The sequence below is a fragment of the Chamaea fasciata genome, unplaced genomic scaffold, assembly GCF_029207755.1.
Source record: "Chamaea fasciata isolate MVZ Bird 193981 ecotype frontalis unplaced genomic scaffold, bChaFas1.0.hap1 SCAF_12, whole genome shotgun sequence".
In the NCBI taxonomy this organism is placed as follows: domain Eukaryota; kingdom Metazoa; phylum Chordata; class Aves; order Passeriformes; family Sylviidae; genus Chamaea; species Chamaea fasciata.
This window is the reverse complement of record NW_027094097.1, coordinates 18,374,627-18,388,009: the sequence shown is the minus strand read 5'-3', so window position 1 is coordinate 18,388,009 and position 13,383 is coordinate 18,374,627. Positions and strand designations below refer to the sequence as shown.

Genomic DNA, 13,383 nt, shown 5'->3' with positions numbered 1-13,383 from the left:
GGTTAGACATTACAGTCTCTTCAGGACACCTCAAGATACAACATTAACAAAGCTAGGTGATAGCATATATTTGAAAGAATAAAAGGCCACACACACTTGCCTAACTAAAGACAGATTGCTGCTTGTCGCCTGTAGCCATGGCATGTTTCTGCAAGCAGTGAGCACAGGAGTCCGAGGAGGATAGAGATCCTCTTTCCTCTTAACGAAATTACTACCTCTCAACAACACACAAACATCAGAGATCTTTAAATTATGTGTCTAAGCTTTCCCCCTCCCTATTCTCCTGTAATTATTTTTCCAATCAGTTGACTTTAATTAACATGTCCTCTGTGAGCAAAGGTGGTGAATGGCAGCGGCTGGTTTATAGATGCTGAGCATGTGCCTCCCAAGCCCTCCCAGGCTGCTCCTTGAGTTACAGGAGCACAGGAACTGTGAAAGCAGTGAGCACTGACTGATAAATGAACAAAGTATCCTCATTAAGGAAACATTTGAAAATACCCTTTACACTGCAATCATATAATTTTAAAGATGGATGAGGGAAGAAACCTACAAAAAACCGAAGTGCAGCTTGACCTAACAGCTCCATCAGGCAGTGCTTCCTCTGGCATGTGAGGGATACTTCATGTGGGAGCTCTGGATTGACCCATCCAGTGTCCCAGTATCTCGGGGGGAGAATCTGAATGAATCCACAACCTTCAACTTGCACTTTGTGGTCACATACTCTAACTGTGCTCCTCACAATGGGCAATAACATGTTTTTATAATTCTCAGCATTACCCAGAGTGCAAGCAGATAAGGTTGCAAGCAGCTTCCAATCTGAACTCCGTTTTGAGCTGCCCTGAACCCATTAAACAGATGGAAAGAGGTCCATTAGAATGTGCAATAATGAATTGAAACGTCTCATTTTTAATTTATTCTTCCACATTACATTCCTATGGTGGATAAAACTCCGAGGTATCAATATCTGTTTTCCTAAGCTTTCCCATTACCATGGTATGTGACTGCCCTGCACTTCAAAGCAGCACAAGTGTGAGTGTGCATGGATAGTAATTAGCAATCAGCACTTTCCAGTTCAAAGACATTTATCAATCACCACAGCACTCCTATGAATTGTGAGCCGAGGAATTATTAGCATCAGGTAGGAGAATAGATGTTGGATCATTAATGCAAGACTGTTAACAAAAAATATGTTCAGTTTTAGATTTTTAAAAATCCAAATATATTTGTGGAAAGTACTTGAATATAACAGCAAAATTTTCTGTTAGCAAATCTTTTCTTTACAAACACAGAAGCAGAACTAATTTCTCCCTGCTCCCAAGCAGTATGGAAAGACCCTGCAGAGATTTATTTAAATCTTCTGACAAAAGTGGCTCTGAAAGTAGTGCTATGTAGGTCTGCTTTTGGCAACTTCTGCCTGGAGGCCTAATGACCAAACACTCTCACTGTGAGCAGTTTGGTGTCATAACACTGGACCACTCCAAGAAAGACACCACCTGTGTTGTTTGATCCCTAGTCTGAGGTGGGTCAGCCAGGATGCGCTCAGGGTGGTGTCTGAAAGCTCATGGCTATTTGTTCATCCATGAGGTGCAGACATGATATTCTCTCCCTTGTCTGCTGCTACCAAGTCAGTGTGAAGAACAGCATTGATGAGATACAATCTAAGGGCATGGTGCAATCCTTAGGCAGAAACTCAGGAGCCAGCCTTTGGTCCATCGAGAACTGCATCTTTCCCTAATCACATTGATGCATCACAGGAAAGTAAAATAAAACCTTGCAGAGCAAAGTGGCAGGATAAGCTGTCCCTTTTTCCCCAGGAAAAGGCTAGTTATCTTCAGCTGAGGTCAGTATGAGTGTAGCATATCTAAGACTTAGAAAAACATGATATCAGGGTATGCAGCTTTCACAGCACTGCCAAAAATTGCTTAACAAGAGCTTGGCTATTTGCAGAGAGCAAGAGGGACGGAGGGTCCAAGGCTGCTACAGCTCCTCACTTCTCTCTCTGGCTGCTCACCTGCAGTCACCCTGCAGAACCCAAGCTGCCTGGCCCTCCTTGTAATTGGTGCTGTTGTGCTGTCACTCCACTGCAGAGCTGGTGACCAGCCCAGCTAAATCAGCCTGAAGATGAAAGGCACTGTACCAAGATGAGAGCAAAAGAGGTTTTTTCCTCTGTGGAACCAGGGGAATGGAAGGATCAAGGTGTGCCAGAGACGTGAAGGTCCAGGGCACCTTTACACTCTCCCTTCCTCAGGCTTCACTGCAAGGCGCCAAGGCAGCTGCCAGGGAATCAAGGGAACACAGACTAATGCCAGCATTAGCATTATATATTGTTGCTACACACATCAGCAAGTCAACAAAACACCCAAACTCTTTGCAAATCGCTAAACTACTTATTGCTAAATTGGACAATTACAAATCACCTGTGAATGAATGTAAATGCCTGGTTCACATATGAATGGTAAACTTCATTTCTCATGCTGTGTGAGGTTTAGCTGCTCTTCCTGCAGCTGAGAGCAGGCTGGTGCCTCAGAGCAGAGCACTGTTTATTGAAAGCAGCAGAGGGATGCAGGTGTCTTTTGGAATCAGGGATTCAGGAATCAGCAGCCTGTGTGCTGCGGGACCACCAGGTGCTGAGCAGCAGGGATCAGCTTGGGCACTCCTGCAGCTCTGGTTGTGCCATTCCTGGGAAGCAAACAGAGACATCCCTCTGGTGCTGTGGGCTCTGGGGAGGTACCACTGTCCAGGTTCTGTGTACAGAGAAACGTGGCAGTGCACAGGCACAGCCTCAGCCGTGTCTTACCCCTGATGGCTTGTCCCCAGATAAAGCACACACTGGTAGGATTGCCAGTTCAGAGAGAGAGAGACTTTTTAATGCAGAAATGTTTTCCTAAGTCAATATTTGCCTGACAGCAATAAAAAATACATGTTAAATTTCAGCACTCCTGTAGTTGATCTGGGGAAATTTAACAGGGAACTGTTGGCAGCTGCGAGACGTGATTTTTCTTCTATTGGGTTTTGTTTTGGGTGTCCTGAAAAAGCATCATAATGAAGCACTTACTTTCTGCATTATTAAGATAATGAACTATAATCAACTATAATAATATGGTTAGAGACTAGGATAGTCATACTGGACAAATAGCTGAATTAAGAAAAAGAGAATATTATTACTATAAGAACAGAGGAAAAAATTTACTGTTATCACTGAAGTGATCTCTTCCAGACTCATTAGCTGTTTCTAGGAGGTGCATGAACAACAACTACTTTTCACTCTGCAGCCGAGCCAAGCATGTGTTTCCTTGCTTCAATGCACTTAAAGAGACAAAATGCCTTCAAAGACAGGGCACTGAGTTTTCCCATCACTCAAGTGTCCAGTCTGTTGTATCCCTGACTTCTAGATCAGGTTTATGGTAACATCTATAGCAGTAAAGATTGGATTTATAAACATCATTCATATTCACCAGCAAAACTAACTTTTACAGGAGTTTTACAAAAGCAGAGGTGGAGATACTACAGGTCATATTATTCTGTATTTGTCAGCACTTCTTGGAAATAGGAAATGCAAATGAATCCTAAGCATTAGGCCCCAAATCCTCGAGCTTCTTCAACATAGAAAGAAGTAGGAAACTATTAATCCTGTGACTGCTTCCATTCATCAAATGTTCATCTTTGGGTGCTGTATTTTCTATCACTGTGTTCAGGCTCATGTATCAATAGAACAAAAAGTTCCATTTTCCAAAGAGATTTGGGAAGGCCATATTTGTTTCCAGGTGATATTTCAAATCAAAACATTTTGTCTGGCTTATATCGACTTCATGTATAGTCATGTTCTTCTTTGTGTAATAATAGAAAAGAAGCATTTTGGAGTAAGGTAAAATACTAACTTTAAAGGTGAAGCTGTTCAAAATATCCTGCTCCCGAAAAATCCCCAAAACTCCCTTCTGAAAAGATCTGGTTTCATATTTACCCTTCCTATGGGGAAAGGAATGAAACCTACTTCGATGAAATCAACAAAGAAGTTAAGGGTTTTTCCAGCTCTGAAATCCTTTTAAATCAGAAGTGAAACACTTGAGTGGAGAGGAGTGGCTCAGCCTGGTGTCCTCAGGACCATGATGAACCCTCACCCAGGTGGCTCCAGTGGGTATCTCCTAAGCACTGCCAGGTGCACAGCCCAGTCCAGCAGCTGGAATTCAGGAAGGGAATGCACACCTGCCTTGCGTGACTTTGTGCAGCACTACTTTACACTCTCCATTTTCCCAAGAACCACTTGCAGAGGCAGGAACTGGCATCTGGGTGGATTGAACCTACTGAGCTTGGGACCAGCCCAAGGAGCTGACATCTCTTCCCCTGCTGCCTAAACAGCCTCTCCTGCAGCCTCCCAGTGATCCTAAATGCACATGCTGAGCTGACCACCACTGCTACCTGCCACCAGTGCACACCAGCAGCGTGACAGCAAATTAGGCAGAACTCATTGCCTATTACCAGCTCTATTCTCCAGTCACTGGTGTCATTACATGTCTTGGCTTTCAGCATGTCTTCCAATTATGCAAAATGGGGAATTCTTGACAGGAAGAGATTCCTGAAAATTACAGCAGCCTCTTTTGCTAACCTATACATCAATCCATTTACCCAAAAGAGTGTGAAAAGGGGGGTAGGAGGCTTTCTTTTACTCTGGTGGAGACTTGTTTTGTCAGGTATTAGTGGGTCCAGTTCTACTCTCCCACATACACCAGTGTTGTCCTTTGGACCCACACAGTGCTAGAAGGAATATTAAAGCCATATAATGTGCCAAAGCCTGAATTTCAGCATAATTGCAGAAAGCTGTGTTATTTTATGCGGTTGAAGTCAAGAGTGCTAATGTATGACCCCTTTTTCCCATTTCAAAACCCCTGGCAAATCTGCTAAAGCTGCTCTTCTCACTTCCATCACATGCCACAATAGGAAGTGGGCACTTCTGGTTTCCACTTTCATCTACAATTTAAGACCAAAAGGGACAGCACTCAGTAAACAACCAAAATAATCCTTTCAAAGTCAAGAAGATTTCTTTCCTATCTTTCTGGGTGCAAATTGTAGCAGGCTTCATGTGTTACTAATCTCCTCAGTCCTGCAGCAGGGCCTTAGCAAGTCAACACACACCTCTCCAAGATCCTCGAGGGGTTATAATTGTATTCCTAAACTAAAACATGATCTCAAAAGCAGTTTGCCTTTGAAATGAAAAAACCTTTTTTTTTTTTTTTTTTTTTTTTTTTTTTTTTTTTTTTTTTTTACTGTGTTACAAATTAGCTTCTCACAGGAACTGCACAGTGACAGTGTAAACAGTGAATGTCAATAATGAACTTGTCCAGCTTTTTCCACACTGGAGGGGAAGGCACACAGTTTGCACGGCAGCCCAACCTTTCCAGGCACTGCCTGGCAGCAGGATTTATGGGCATGTTATCCACATCCAATATTACATATAGAAATAAGCTGTGTGGAGAACACTAACTTCTTGTAAAATACAGCAGAAAAGTCCTAGTTATCCAGCTGCCCACTTGGTTCTCGTTCCAGTCCAGCTTGAAATGCTTCCCTTCCCTCCACTTGCCTCAGTCTCTCTTCTATTTAAAGTAACTCTCATATCTTCAAAGGGTTTTTAGATATTGCACTGTCATATGACAGTTATGTGATATTATACTCTTCTTCAGTTGTCTTGCTTCATTTGTCTATTCCATAGGTTTCCTGGGTATTTCAAATGAAAATGCCTTCTTTCAGAAGGTACAATGTACCTGGAATAGGATGGATTGCCAGGGGTACCAAACAAGTGATTACCCCAGACATCCTTCCTCCTTTAAGTCAGTATGAAGAAAATGTGAAGTTGAATTTTTCCTTTATAAATTAATTTTTCTTTGCAGTTTTAGGTGTGTTATGCTAAGGAGGAAAAGATGACAAAACTTAAACATTTTATGAGCTGCTGATACATGTACATATGTGTATGTGTGTATAAAAAGTTAATCTGTTCCTATCCACTGGGTAAAAGTTTTATTCCCATGCCACACCTCTTGATAGCATGAGATTTAAATAGTTTTTACAGCAATTATTTTGAGTGGTTTTATGTATATATATGTGTGGGGCCCTCTTCCTCAACATTATGGCTTACCTGTGCCATAGGTAATATAATTAATGTAATACAGCGTAGAACTTTGTGATTCCTCAATGGTATTTCCTTTCTCTAAAGGACAAAAGTATCTGAACCAGAGAATCTGTATCTGAGAGTCACAAGCAAGCAGAAAAAAAAAAAAAAAAAAAAAAGAGAAAACTGTGAAATGGTCTCTGTAACCTAGAAATTAAAAACCTTTGTCACCACTGAGGGTGGTTTTAATTGTGCACTTGAGGAAACAAAATACACCAAAATTTCTGCAAAAGCAGAAGGAAAACAAGCTCTTGACTCACACTGTGTGGGTTTGTGGTGATGTTCTCCTACAGGAAGAACAAAATAGGCCTCCTAACCCTGAAATGGCACATTTTGCTAGGACTGTGGAGAGGGTTCCTTTATTGACTCTAGCACCTTCTCTAATGGTGTACATTTGATTGTTCTCAGCTAATACAGACTCTTAATCCTTCTAGCCATGATGAGTAATTAGTTTATGATTGAAATTTGCTTTCTCCCTAATCAAAGATCTATTTAGTGAAGGTGCTTTTTCACTTAGACTATGCCTGTATGTCAAAGCTGAGATATTTTCTCTTGTTCTTGATTTGGGCAGTTAAAACAAAGCAGTCAGTTGAGAAGACATATTCTACAACTAGATCTACTTGGGAAACTGGCTTTTTTTTGTCTTTAAAATGCCTTTTATATTTTGAATCCAAATGAAACTTTTACCCTAGAGTAAAGCAAACTGAAACAAATATTTGCATTTTATCTTGAAGTACACTTTCTGAACAGCAGGAAATAGAATTTTTATTTTTATTCAGTCACTGTGTTACTGCAGCATATAAAGGGAAGCTGCTGAGTGCTGAAGGGGGAGGTGGCTGGGTGTGCAGAGGCATAGCTGTGACAGGCCACCATCCACCTGGGCTGGCCCAGACTGAGCCCCTCCTGCTCACATGCCTTATGGGACTAGGGGGGATCTGAAAACTGAGAGATCTCCCAGGTGTGGATGAGGGAAGAGAAGGATCTGGAAACTCTTCCATCACTTCAAGGAGTGAAGTGGTTCTGTGTGATGGTCAGTGAGGGCAGGTGCATCTGCAAGCTGGCAGAGCTGCAGAGAGCCAGAGCTGTAACATTTGGGGTAGAGAACGCCAGCTGCACGACAGTGTGAGGCAACGTTTACTGGTGTTATAGTGGAGCACTGCTTACACAGGGCACTGAACTTTCGCTCTACCCTTACACCCCTGTGTTTCCAAAAGTTTGCCTTTTGCCAAAGTCAGCTTTGGGGCAGGGCTGGAATCCCACCTGCAACTTCAGCACAGCCGTGCTTTGAACAACAGGAGGGCTCAGCTGCCAACAGAGCCAGGGAGCAGAGGGACCCAGGCTGTGCTCAGAAACGGGGCTGCTTCCCGAGGAGGTGGCTGCACCCAGTGTAAGCCTGGCTGGGTGAGAAAGGAGCTGCAAGGTTGTCTGTAGGTCCCGTTTATGCAGGGGAGCAGACACCAGCATGAAGGGCACTGTACAAGGAACTTGGACTCCTGCATGTGGCACACTTCTAGTTCTTCCTTTTCTGCAAGCTACTCTGCACCAGAATTTCAGACACTCCACACCTAGAGCAGCCAGAGGAAACACATGGATTTCAGGGCAACTACTCAGCCTTTTAAACAGAATGCAATTTGTGATATTGAGCTGTAATGACAATCCTGAATAGGCATGAAATCTCTTTAAAATCAGATCTGTAATGCTGGTACAGTGGGAGAACATCACTATTTGATTTGCTGTCATTTAGTTATTTTTAAGCATGTTTTGTGTGATTTGTAGTAAGAACAGATGAGGCAAGTAGCTGCTAGGCATTCCTGTGTGCTGCAAATATTGGAGATCACTAAATGTCACCAGCAAACTTCCTGTTGTTCCATTGAGGCTCTGGAGGAATGGACATACTCTATTGACTCCATGCACTTGACGTCAGCCTTGGTAACTCCATCCCTTCTCAGCTTCTGCATTCAGTGAGGAGAAGGTAGACACAGCCTGAAAACTTCAGTCCTTTCCTCCCTCCTTTTGCTGTGATGTGGACAGGCAGAATGGTGCCTGTTCCAGGAAATGGAACAACTGTCAAAGTATTTGTGGCCCAGAGGACTCCTCCTGGGGAGGGAAAAAAGGCATTCTGGCATTCCTCTCCCCAGCAGCACTGCTCTGGCTGTACTGCTGAGACACCACCATATTGGTGAGCTGGGCCCAGACACTGAAGCAGTAAATCTAATACAAACCAGAGATCTTTTCCTGTGTGGTGTGGGCAGCCCTGTGCCACACAGGATTATTCACCCCGTCCCTGTGCCACCTTTCTTGTGGATTGACAATGATCAAATTCTGGCTGAGGGCTCAGACAACATCACTGCAAACTCAAATTATCTGCATTTGGTACTGAAATCGAGGCATTCATACTCAATAGAACCTGGAAGGAACTAGACTGAAATCTGCTTGGAACTAGATGATCTTTAAGGTCCCTTCCAAACTGTTCTATGATTCTATGATTTTTTGACTGAAGATTAAAGAAATTATTATTAGTTTACTGTATTCACTCACATTTAATGGTTCTGTAAAAGGTACCAATAGTATTTGGGTTTGACTGTAGATTGTTTTGTGCCTAATCCTTCTGTGCATTGTCCACTGGGAGCCGTCCCACATAAATATTTTTATTAAGCTATCCCAATTTAAAATCAAGACCTTAAAAATAAAATAGTTACTGACCTTTCAGCTCATTTATAATTAAAATCTGTTCTAATGTTGCTCATATAAATAATAGATAGCTGTTTTCACAGATCAATGCCTTCTTTTGCTTTATAAGAAACATTTTGAAGTAAAATTACTGTACCTTTAAGTTTAATAGGAAAATTTGATGTGTTAGCAACTACGGGCTGATCTCTGTACATTTTTCAACTGTAAATTTCACTTTAAAATACAAACAATTATTAATATTGATTTGGACCAAAATAATATTGAATTTCAATATATTTTTGGCTCTTTTATGAATTACCCTGCACAGCCAGTGTGATTATGATGAAAGAGTATTTGCACGCTCAATTTCTTTTCAGCGAGAAATCTTGAAGAGCGCTAGTAGTGTTCAGGCTGATAATGATAAACACATGCATTCAAGGAAAATCAGACTACCTTAAAAATCTCAACTGAAGCATAATAAATTAATATTTGATCCTATGTATGCAGTTCTTATATCAAGCTAGCTGAACTTTCATTATTAACAAATAGTGAACATTTAGTTAGAATGCAGCTCACTGCCTGAGCTCTGTTTTGGTTGTGCATCGCATGCAATTACAAAATGATGTCAATCCATCACTGCAATTTCCTGCGACTAAGCAAAGAGATGAATATATTCATGTCCTAGGATGCTGTAAGACACCAATATATTTAAGTGCCATTAAACCCATGTTTCTATGCTGTGGTTGGAATAAACATTTCATAACTCTGGTGAGAGAGGGATTTGAGCTTTTCTTGTGACCCCAGCTCGTATTTCAAGGCCGGTTTGTTAATTGCTTACTCAGGTCCCCCAGCAGCTCTGCAGAGGCCTCACCTCTGGGACAGCTCCTCCCCATGGCCATGGCTGTGGCCAGCAGGGTCACTCAGCCACTGTGTCCTCCTTACACCCACAGCAGTGGTGGCAGGGGGGCCTCCCCAGAGCCTGCGATGCGTGGGCAGAATCATCTCAAAAACAGAAACTCCCTTCCCCAGGAAAAACAGGTGTATTGAACCAGGACAAAATGTCAAAGTGACATTTTTGTAGAAATGGGTTTTCAGAAAAATTTAATTTCTTGGGCCCTGAAATAGTGTTTTCATTGTGTTGGAGAGCTCTGCAGCAAGCCTGGGAACTGGCAAAGGTTCACCAGGAATGTGGAGAGCTCTAATCCTCCCCACTTGGTCCTGCTCCTCTCCCTTTGCAGCTGGCACATGCCAGGAGGACAGAGAGCTGGGGACTGTTCACCTCCAGCAGCCTGCCTGGGAAGCAGCTGTTAAACTCACTTTTTGCTCAAAGTGGAACTGGGGAGTGTGTAGCAGGCAGCAGCTGGGCCAGCTTTTGTTTTGATTCTCCCAGGGAAAAATGTATTTTTAAAAATTTTCTTTTTCCACATAGAAAACATTGGTTGTGCGAAAAGGGCATTTTCTTGCTGAAAAACCTTCTGCTGGAGAATTCCCCAACCAGCTCTTTTTCTGGAACTTACTCCCACAGACTGAAAATAACCCAAACTTGGTACCTTTCCAGTCATGCTACAAAAGCCAATGTTTTGCTAGAGTCCCTGGAGATGACAGAGTTGTGATGCTTGTACTAAGAAAGAGGTAGTAGCCAGCTAGCAAGTGCCTATAGGTTTGAATGCTTCTGGCCCTTAATTCCATCACAGGTAATGAAAGATTAATAATAAGGCACTTAACCTTAAATAGTGTGGTAATTACTTTGATTATGGAATAAAAACCAGAAAGCATTCATGACATTTACTATTTTTAAACCTCATTATTTTGGAGAGTGTCATTAAAGAATTTTGAACACTTGAAATCACTAAAACAGAAAAATGAAATGCCACTGATTTTTCTTTACCTGACTCAGGTGCTCTCTAGTGTGATTTCTCCCTTCTATGGGTAGACCAGTAGGTAGGTGACAGAAAGTGCCCTAGAGTTCCTTCATTTGAGAGGTAACCTTGTTTCACCATTTTAGGCTCAGGTGCCCACAAAAGTGTACTCACCTCTGTTATTTTATACTGTGTTTTATATAGTGTTGTGGTTTTGATCAGAGCAAGTCAATTTCCTTGGCCAAAATGGCTTTTTAACAAAACTATACCTTTATGAAAATGTTTTGTTTGGTCATAATTTTGTGATGCAAGGGATGCTTTCCTTGACAAAGATAATTTCTGTGTCCTATATTGCCAAAAATAATATTGTGAATATTACTATGATTTAATAATACACACATGTTGCATGGTAAATATATTGATGCAAAACACTCTTAAGGACACCAAAATGTATTGATACAAGACACTCTTGAGGGCTCCAGCCTCCAGGAAAAAACCTGGAGCCATACCACGTTGCCACACTAACTGCACACCATAAAACCTCTCAGCAGAGAGGTCTGGTTTTTAAGAAGGAAGAGTAGCCGTCCTTAAATTTCCCTTACTTTGATCGAGATGCTGCCCAGTCACTCCACACCTTTTAGCTTGACTAAATTAAGGTACACACCAGATTTTGTGCCCTCTAATCTCAGCAAGAGTGGCTGACAGAGCCAATTCTGCACTTCCTGACGACATGGTTTGGCTTAAGGAGGAGTGAGCGTGTCTGCACTTGGGTGTGGGCTCTGCTCCCACCAGAGGGATGGGCTGCTGAGAACAGCACAGCTGAGCTTTGCTGGGGTGGATTTCCCATGGAAATCCTGCCACTGGCCTGGTTTTCCTCAAGTTCACCAAAAGCAACTTCTGTCTCCTCAGTAACTTTCTTTTCAGACTGATGCCTCTACTCATCTTGAAAAGATGAAAACATCCAGAGCCTGAAATCTATACCTTTTATGTTCTGCTGCCTCATCAGATGACACTTCATGGTTGTGTGACTCTGATAGAGGAAAAACAGTGTAGGATTTGAGGAAAATACACTTTTTAAAAGTCAAGTCAGGCTGCGCATTATTTCTAGCCCACTTGCAATTAGCAGTGTGTAGGCTGATCACCAGCACTAAGCTGTGGTTAGAACGAAAACTTCACTGTACTGCTCTGGATGTCACATCTTACTGTAAAAGTTTAATTTAACAAACTGCAGAGGCCAGCAGAGGAACTCCTGTGGTTCCAGATAGCAATGTTGCAGCTCTGCAGCCCTCTTCAGGGCTAACAGTGACTAGTTTATGTACATGCACCACAGGGAAAACGACAGCTTTGCCCAAATATTGTCTTGCTGCGTGTACCTAAGAGTGGCTAGACCAGTGTCAGATCCCCCAATTACTCAGGTGTAACAGGGATGTTAAGTGCACTGCTTTAGATTCCATTCTGGCTTTTCACAGCTTCCAATCCATTACATTTTCTTCCAAATCATTAATATATTTTATTGATTGTTCCTACAGGTGAATTTTGCACTCTTTTAAAGTAGCATCACACTTTTATTCTTGCTAAATGTTGACTGCAAAACAAGGAGGACCTGAGACCTCTTCAAACCCTTAGTTCTGGTTTAAACACGCTTCCAGCACACACTGTGTGACAAGAACATTTTAGAGCCTCTTTCCCACATAACTAAACTGTAACTACAAAATCATAATTGTGTGTAAAATGCTGGACATCAGTAAAACAAAGTGAATCGAGAGCACTGAGACTAATATAAGCAAACTGTGCATCTTATGGCTATTGGTTGTGATGCATTTGTGTTTCAAGGACCTGCTCAAACATATAAAGAGCTATTTTGGTTTGAACCATTAGAGCTACCTTCTTTGTCACCTCCTTTTATCTTTTATCCATCTTGCCTCGTCCTTTTTTTTTTCTATTCTGTATATTGAGCAACTGTTCAGGTGTTTAATGTCAAAGCCATCAAAGGGATAACCCAGGGGACACTGGAGACAATGCAAACAGCAAGTGTAGGCAATGAGCAGCAGCTGTGTGGTGGAGGAATGCTCAAGCTGAGTGTGTATCTGGGCTATATCTGAACTGTTCTGAAAATCATCTAAAAAAAAGCAGCCTTATTACCATAGACTTATGTATCTGTAGAGCTATGCAGGTCCTCAAACAAAAAAAATTAGGAGTTTATTGTTCAGGAAAATAAACAACTCCCCAAACTGAAGACCTATCCAATGTGTTGAAATGGTTGAGCCATGTCAGCAGCATCACCTGACCCTCCCTCCTGCAGCTCTTCCCAATTTAGCTGCAGGAAAACACATGAAGTTGGGCAAACAGATCCCTTACTGCCAAATGTAACTTGTATTACACACTCGCATGACTGCTCACCACTGACTGAACCAGTCAGTGCTAATGATCAACACTGTCTCTTCCCCTCACACTTAAAACAACCACCCAACTCAAACAGCCTTATCAGCGAATACACAAGATTGCAAATGAGATGCTGAAGCACAGGGTAGCACAGAGTGCAACTAGAGCATGGTCCTCTCTGAACTGGGTCCTTGTTGTTTGGCTGAGGTGCCTGGGGATAACTGGAGGCTGCACCTGCAGAATGAGAGGTAAAGGACTAGCAACTGTTTTCTTGTGCTCCTGCCTGTGGATTTGCTGCCCTTCAAAATGTTA

General features: G+C 42.2%; 1 protein-coding gene across 2 annotated transcripts in view; it reads right to left on the bottom strand.

The window, feature by feature from the left end:
* The window catches only part of CHST8 (carbohydrate sulfotransferase 8), a 181,286-nt gene that overhangs the window by 141,961 nt on the left and 25,942 nt on the right, over nucleotides 1–13,383 (bottom strand). The gene's annotated exons all lie outside the window — the stretch shown is intronic.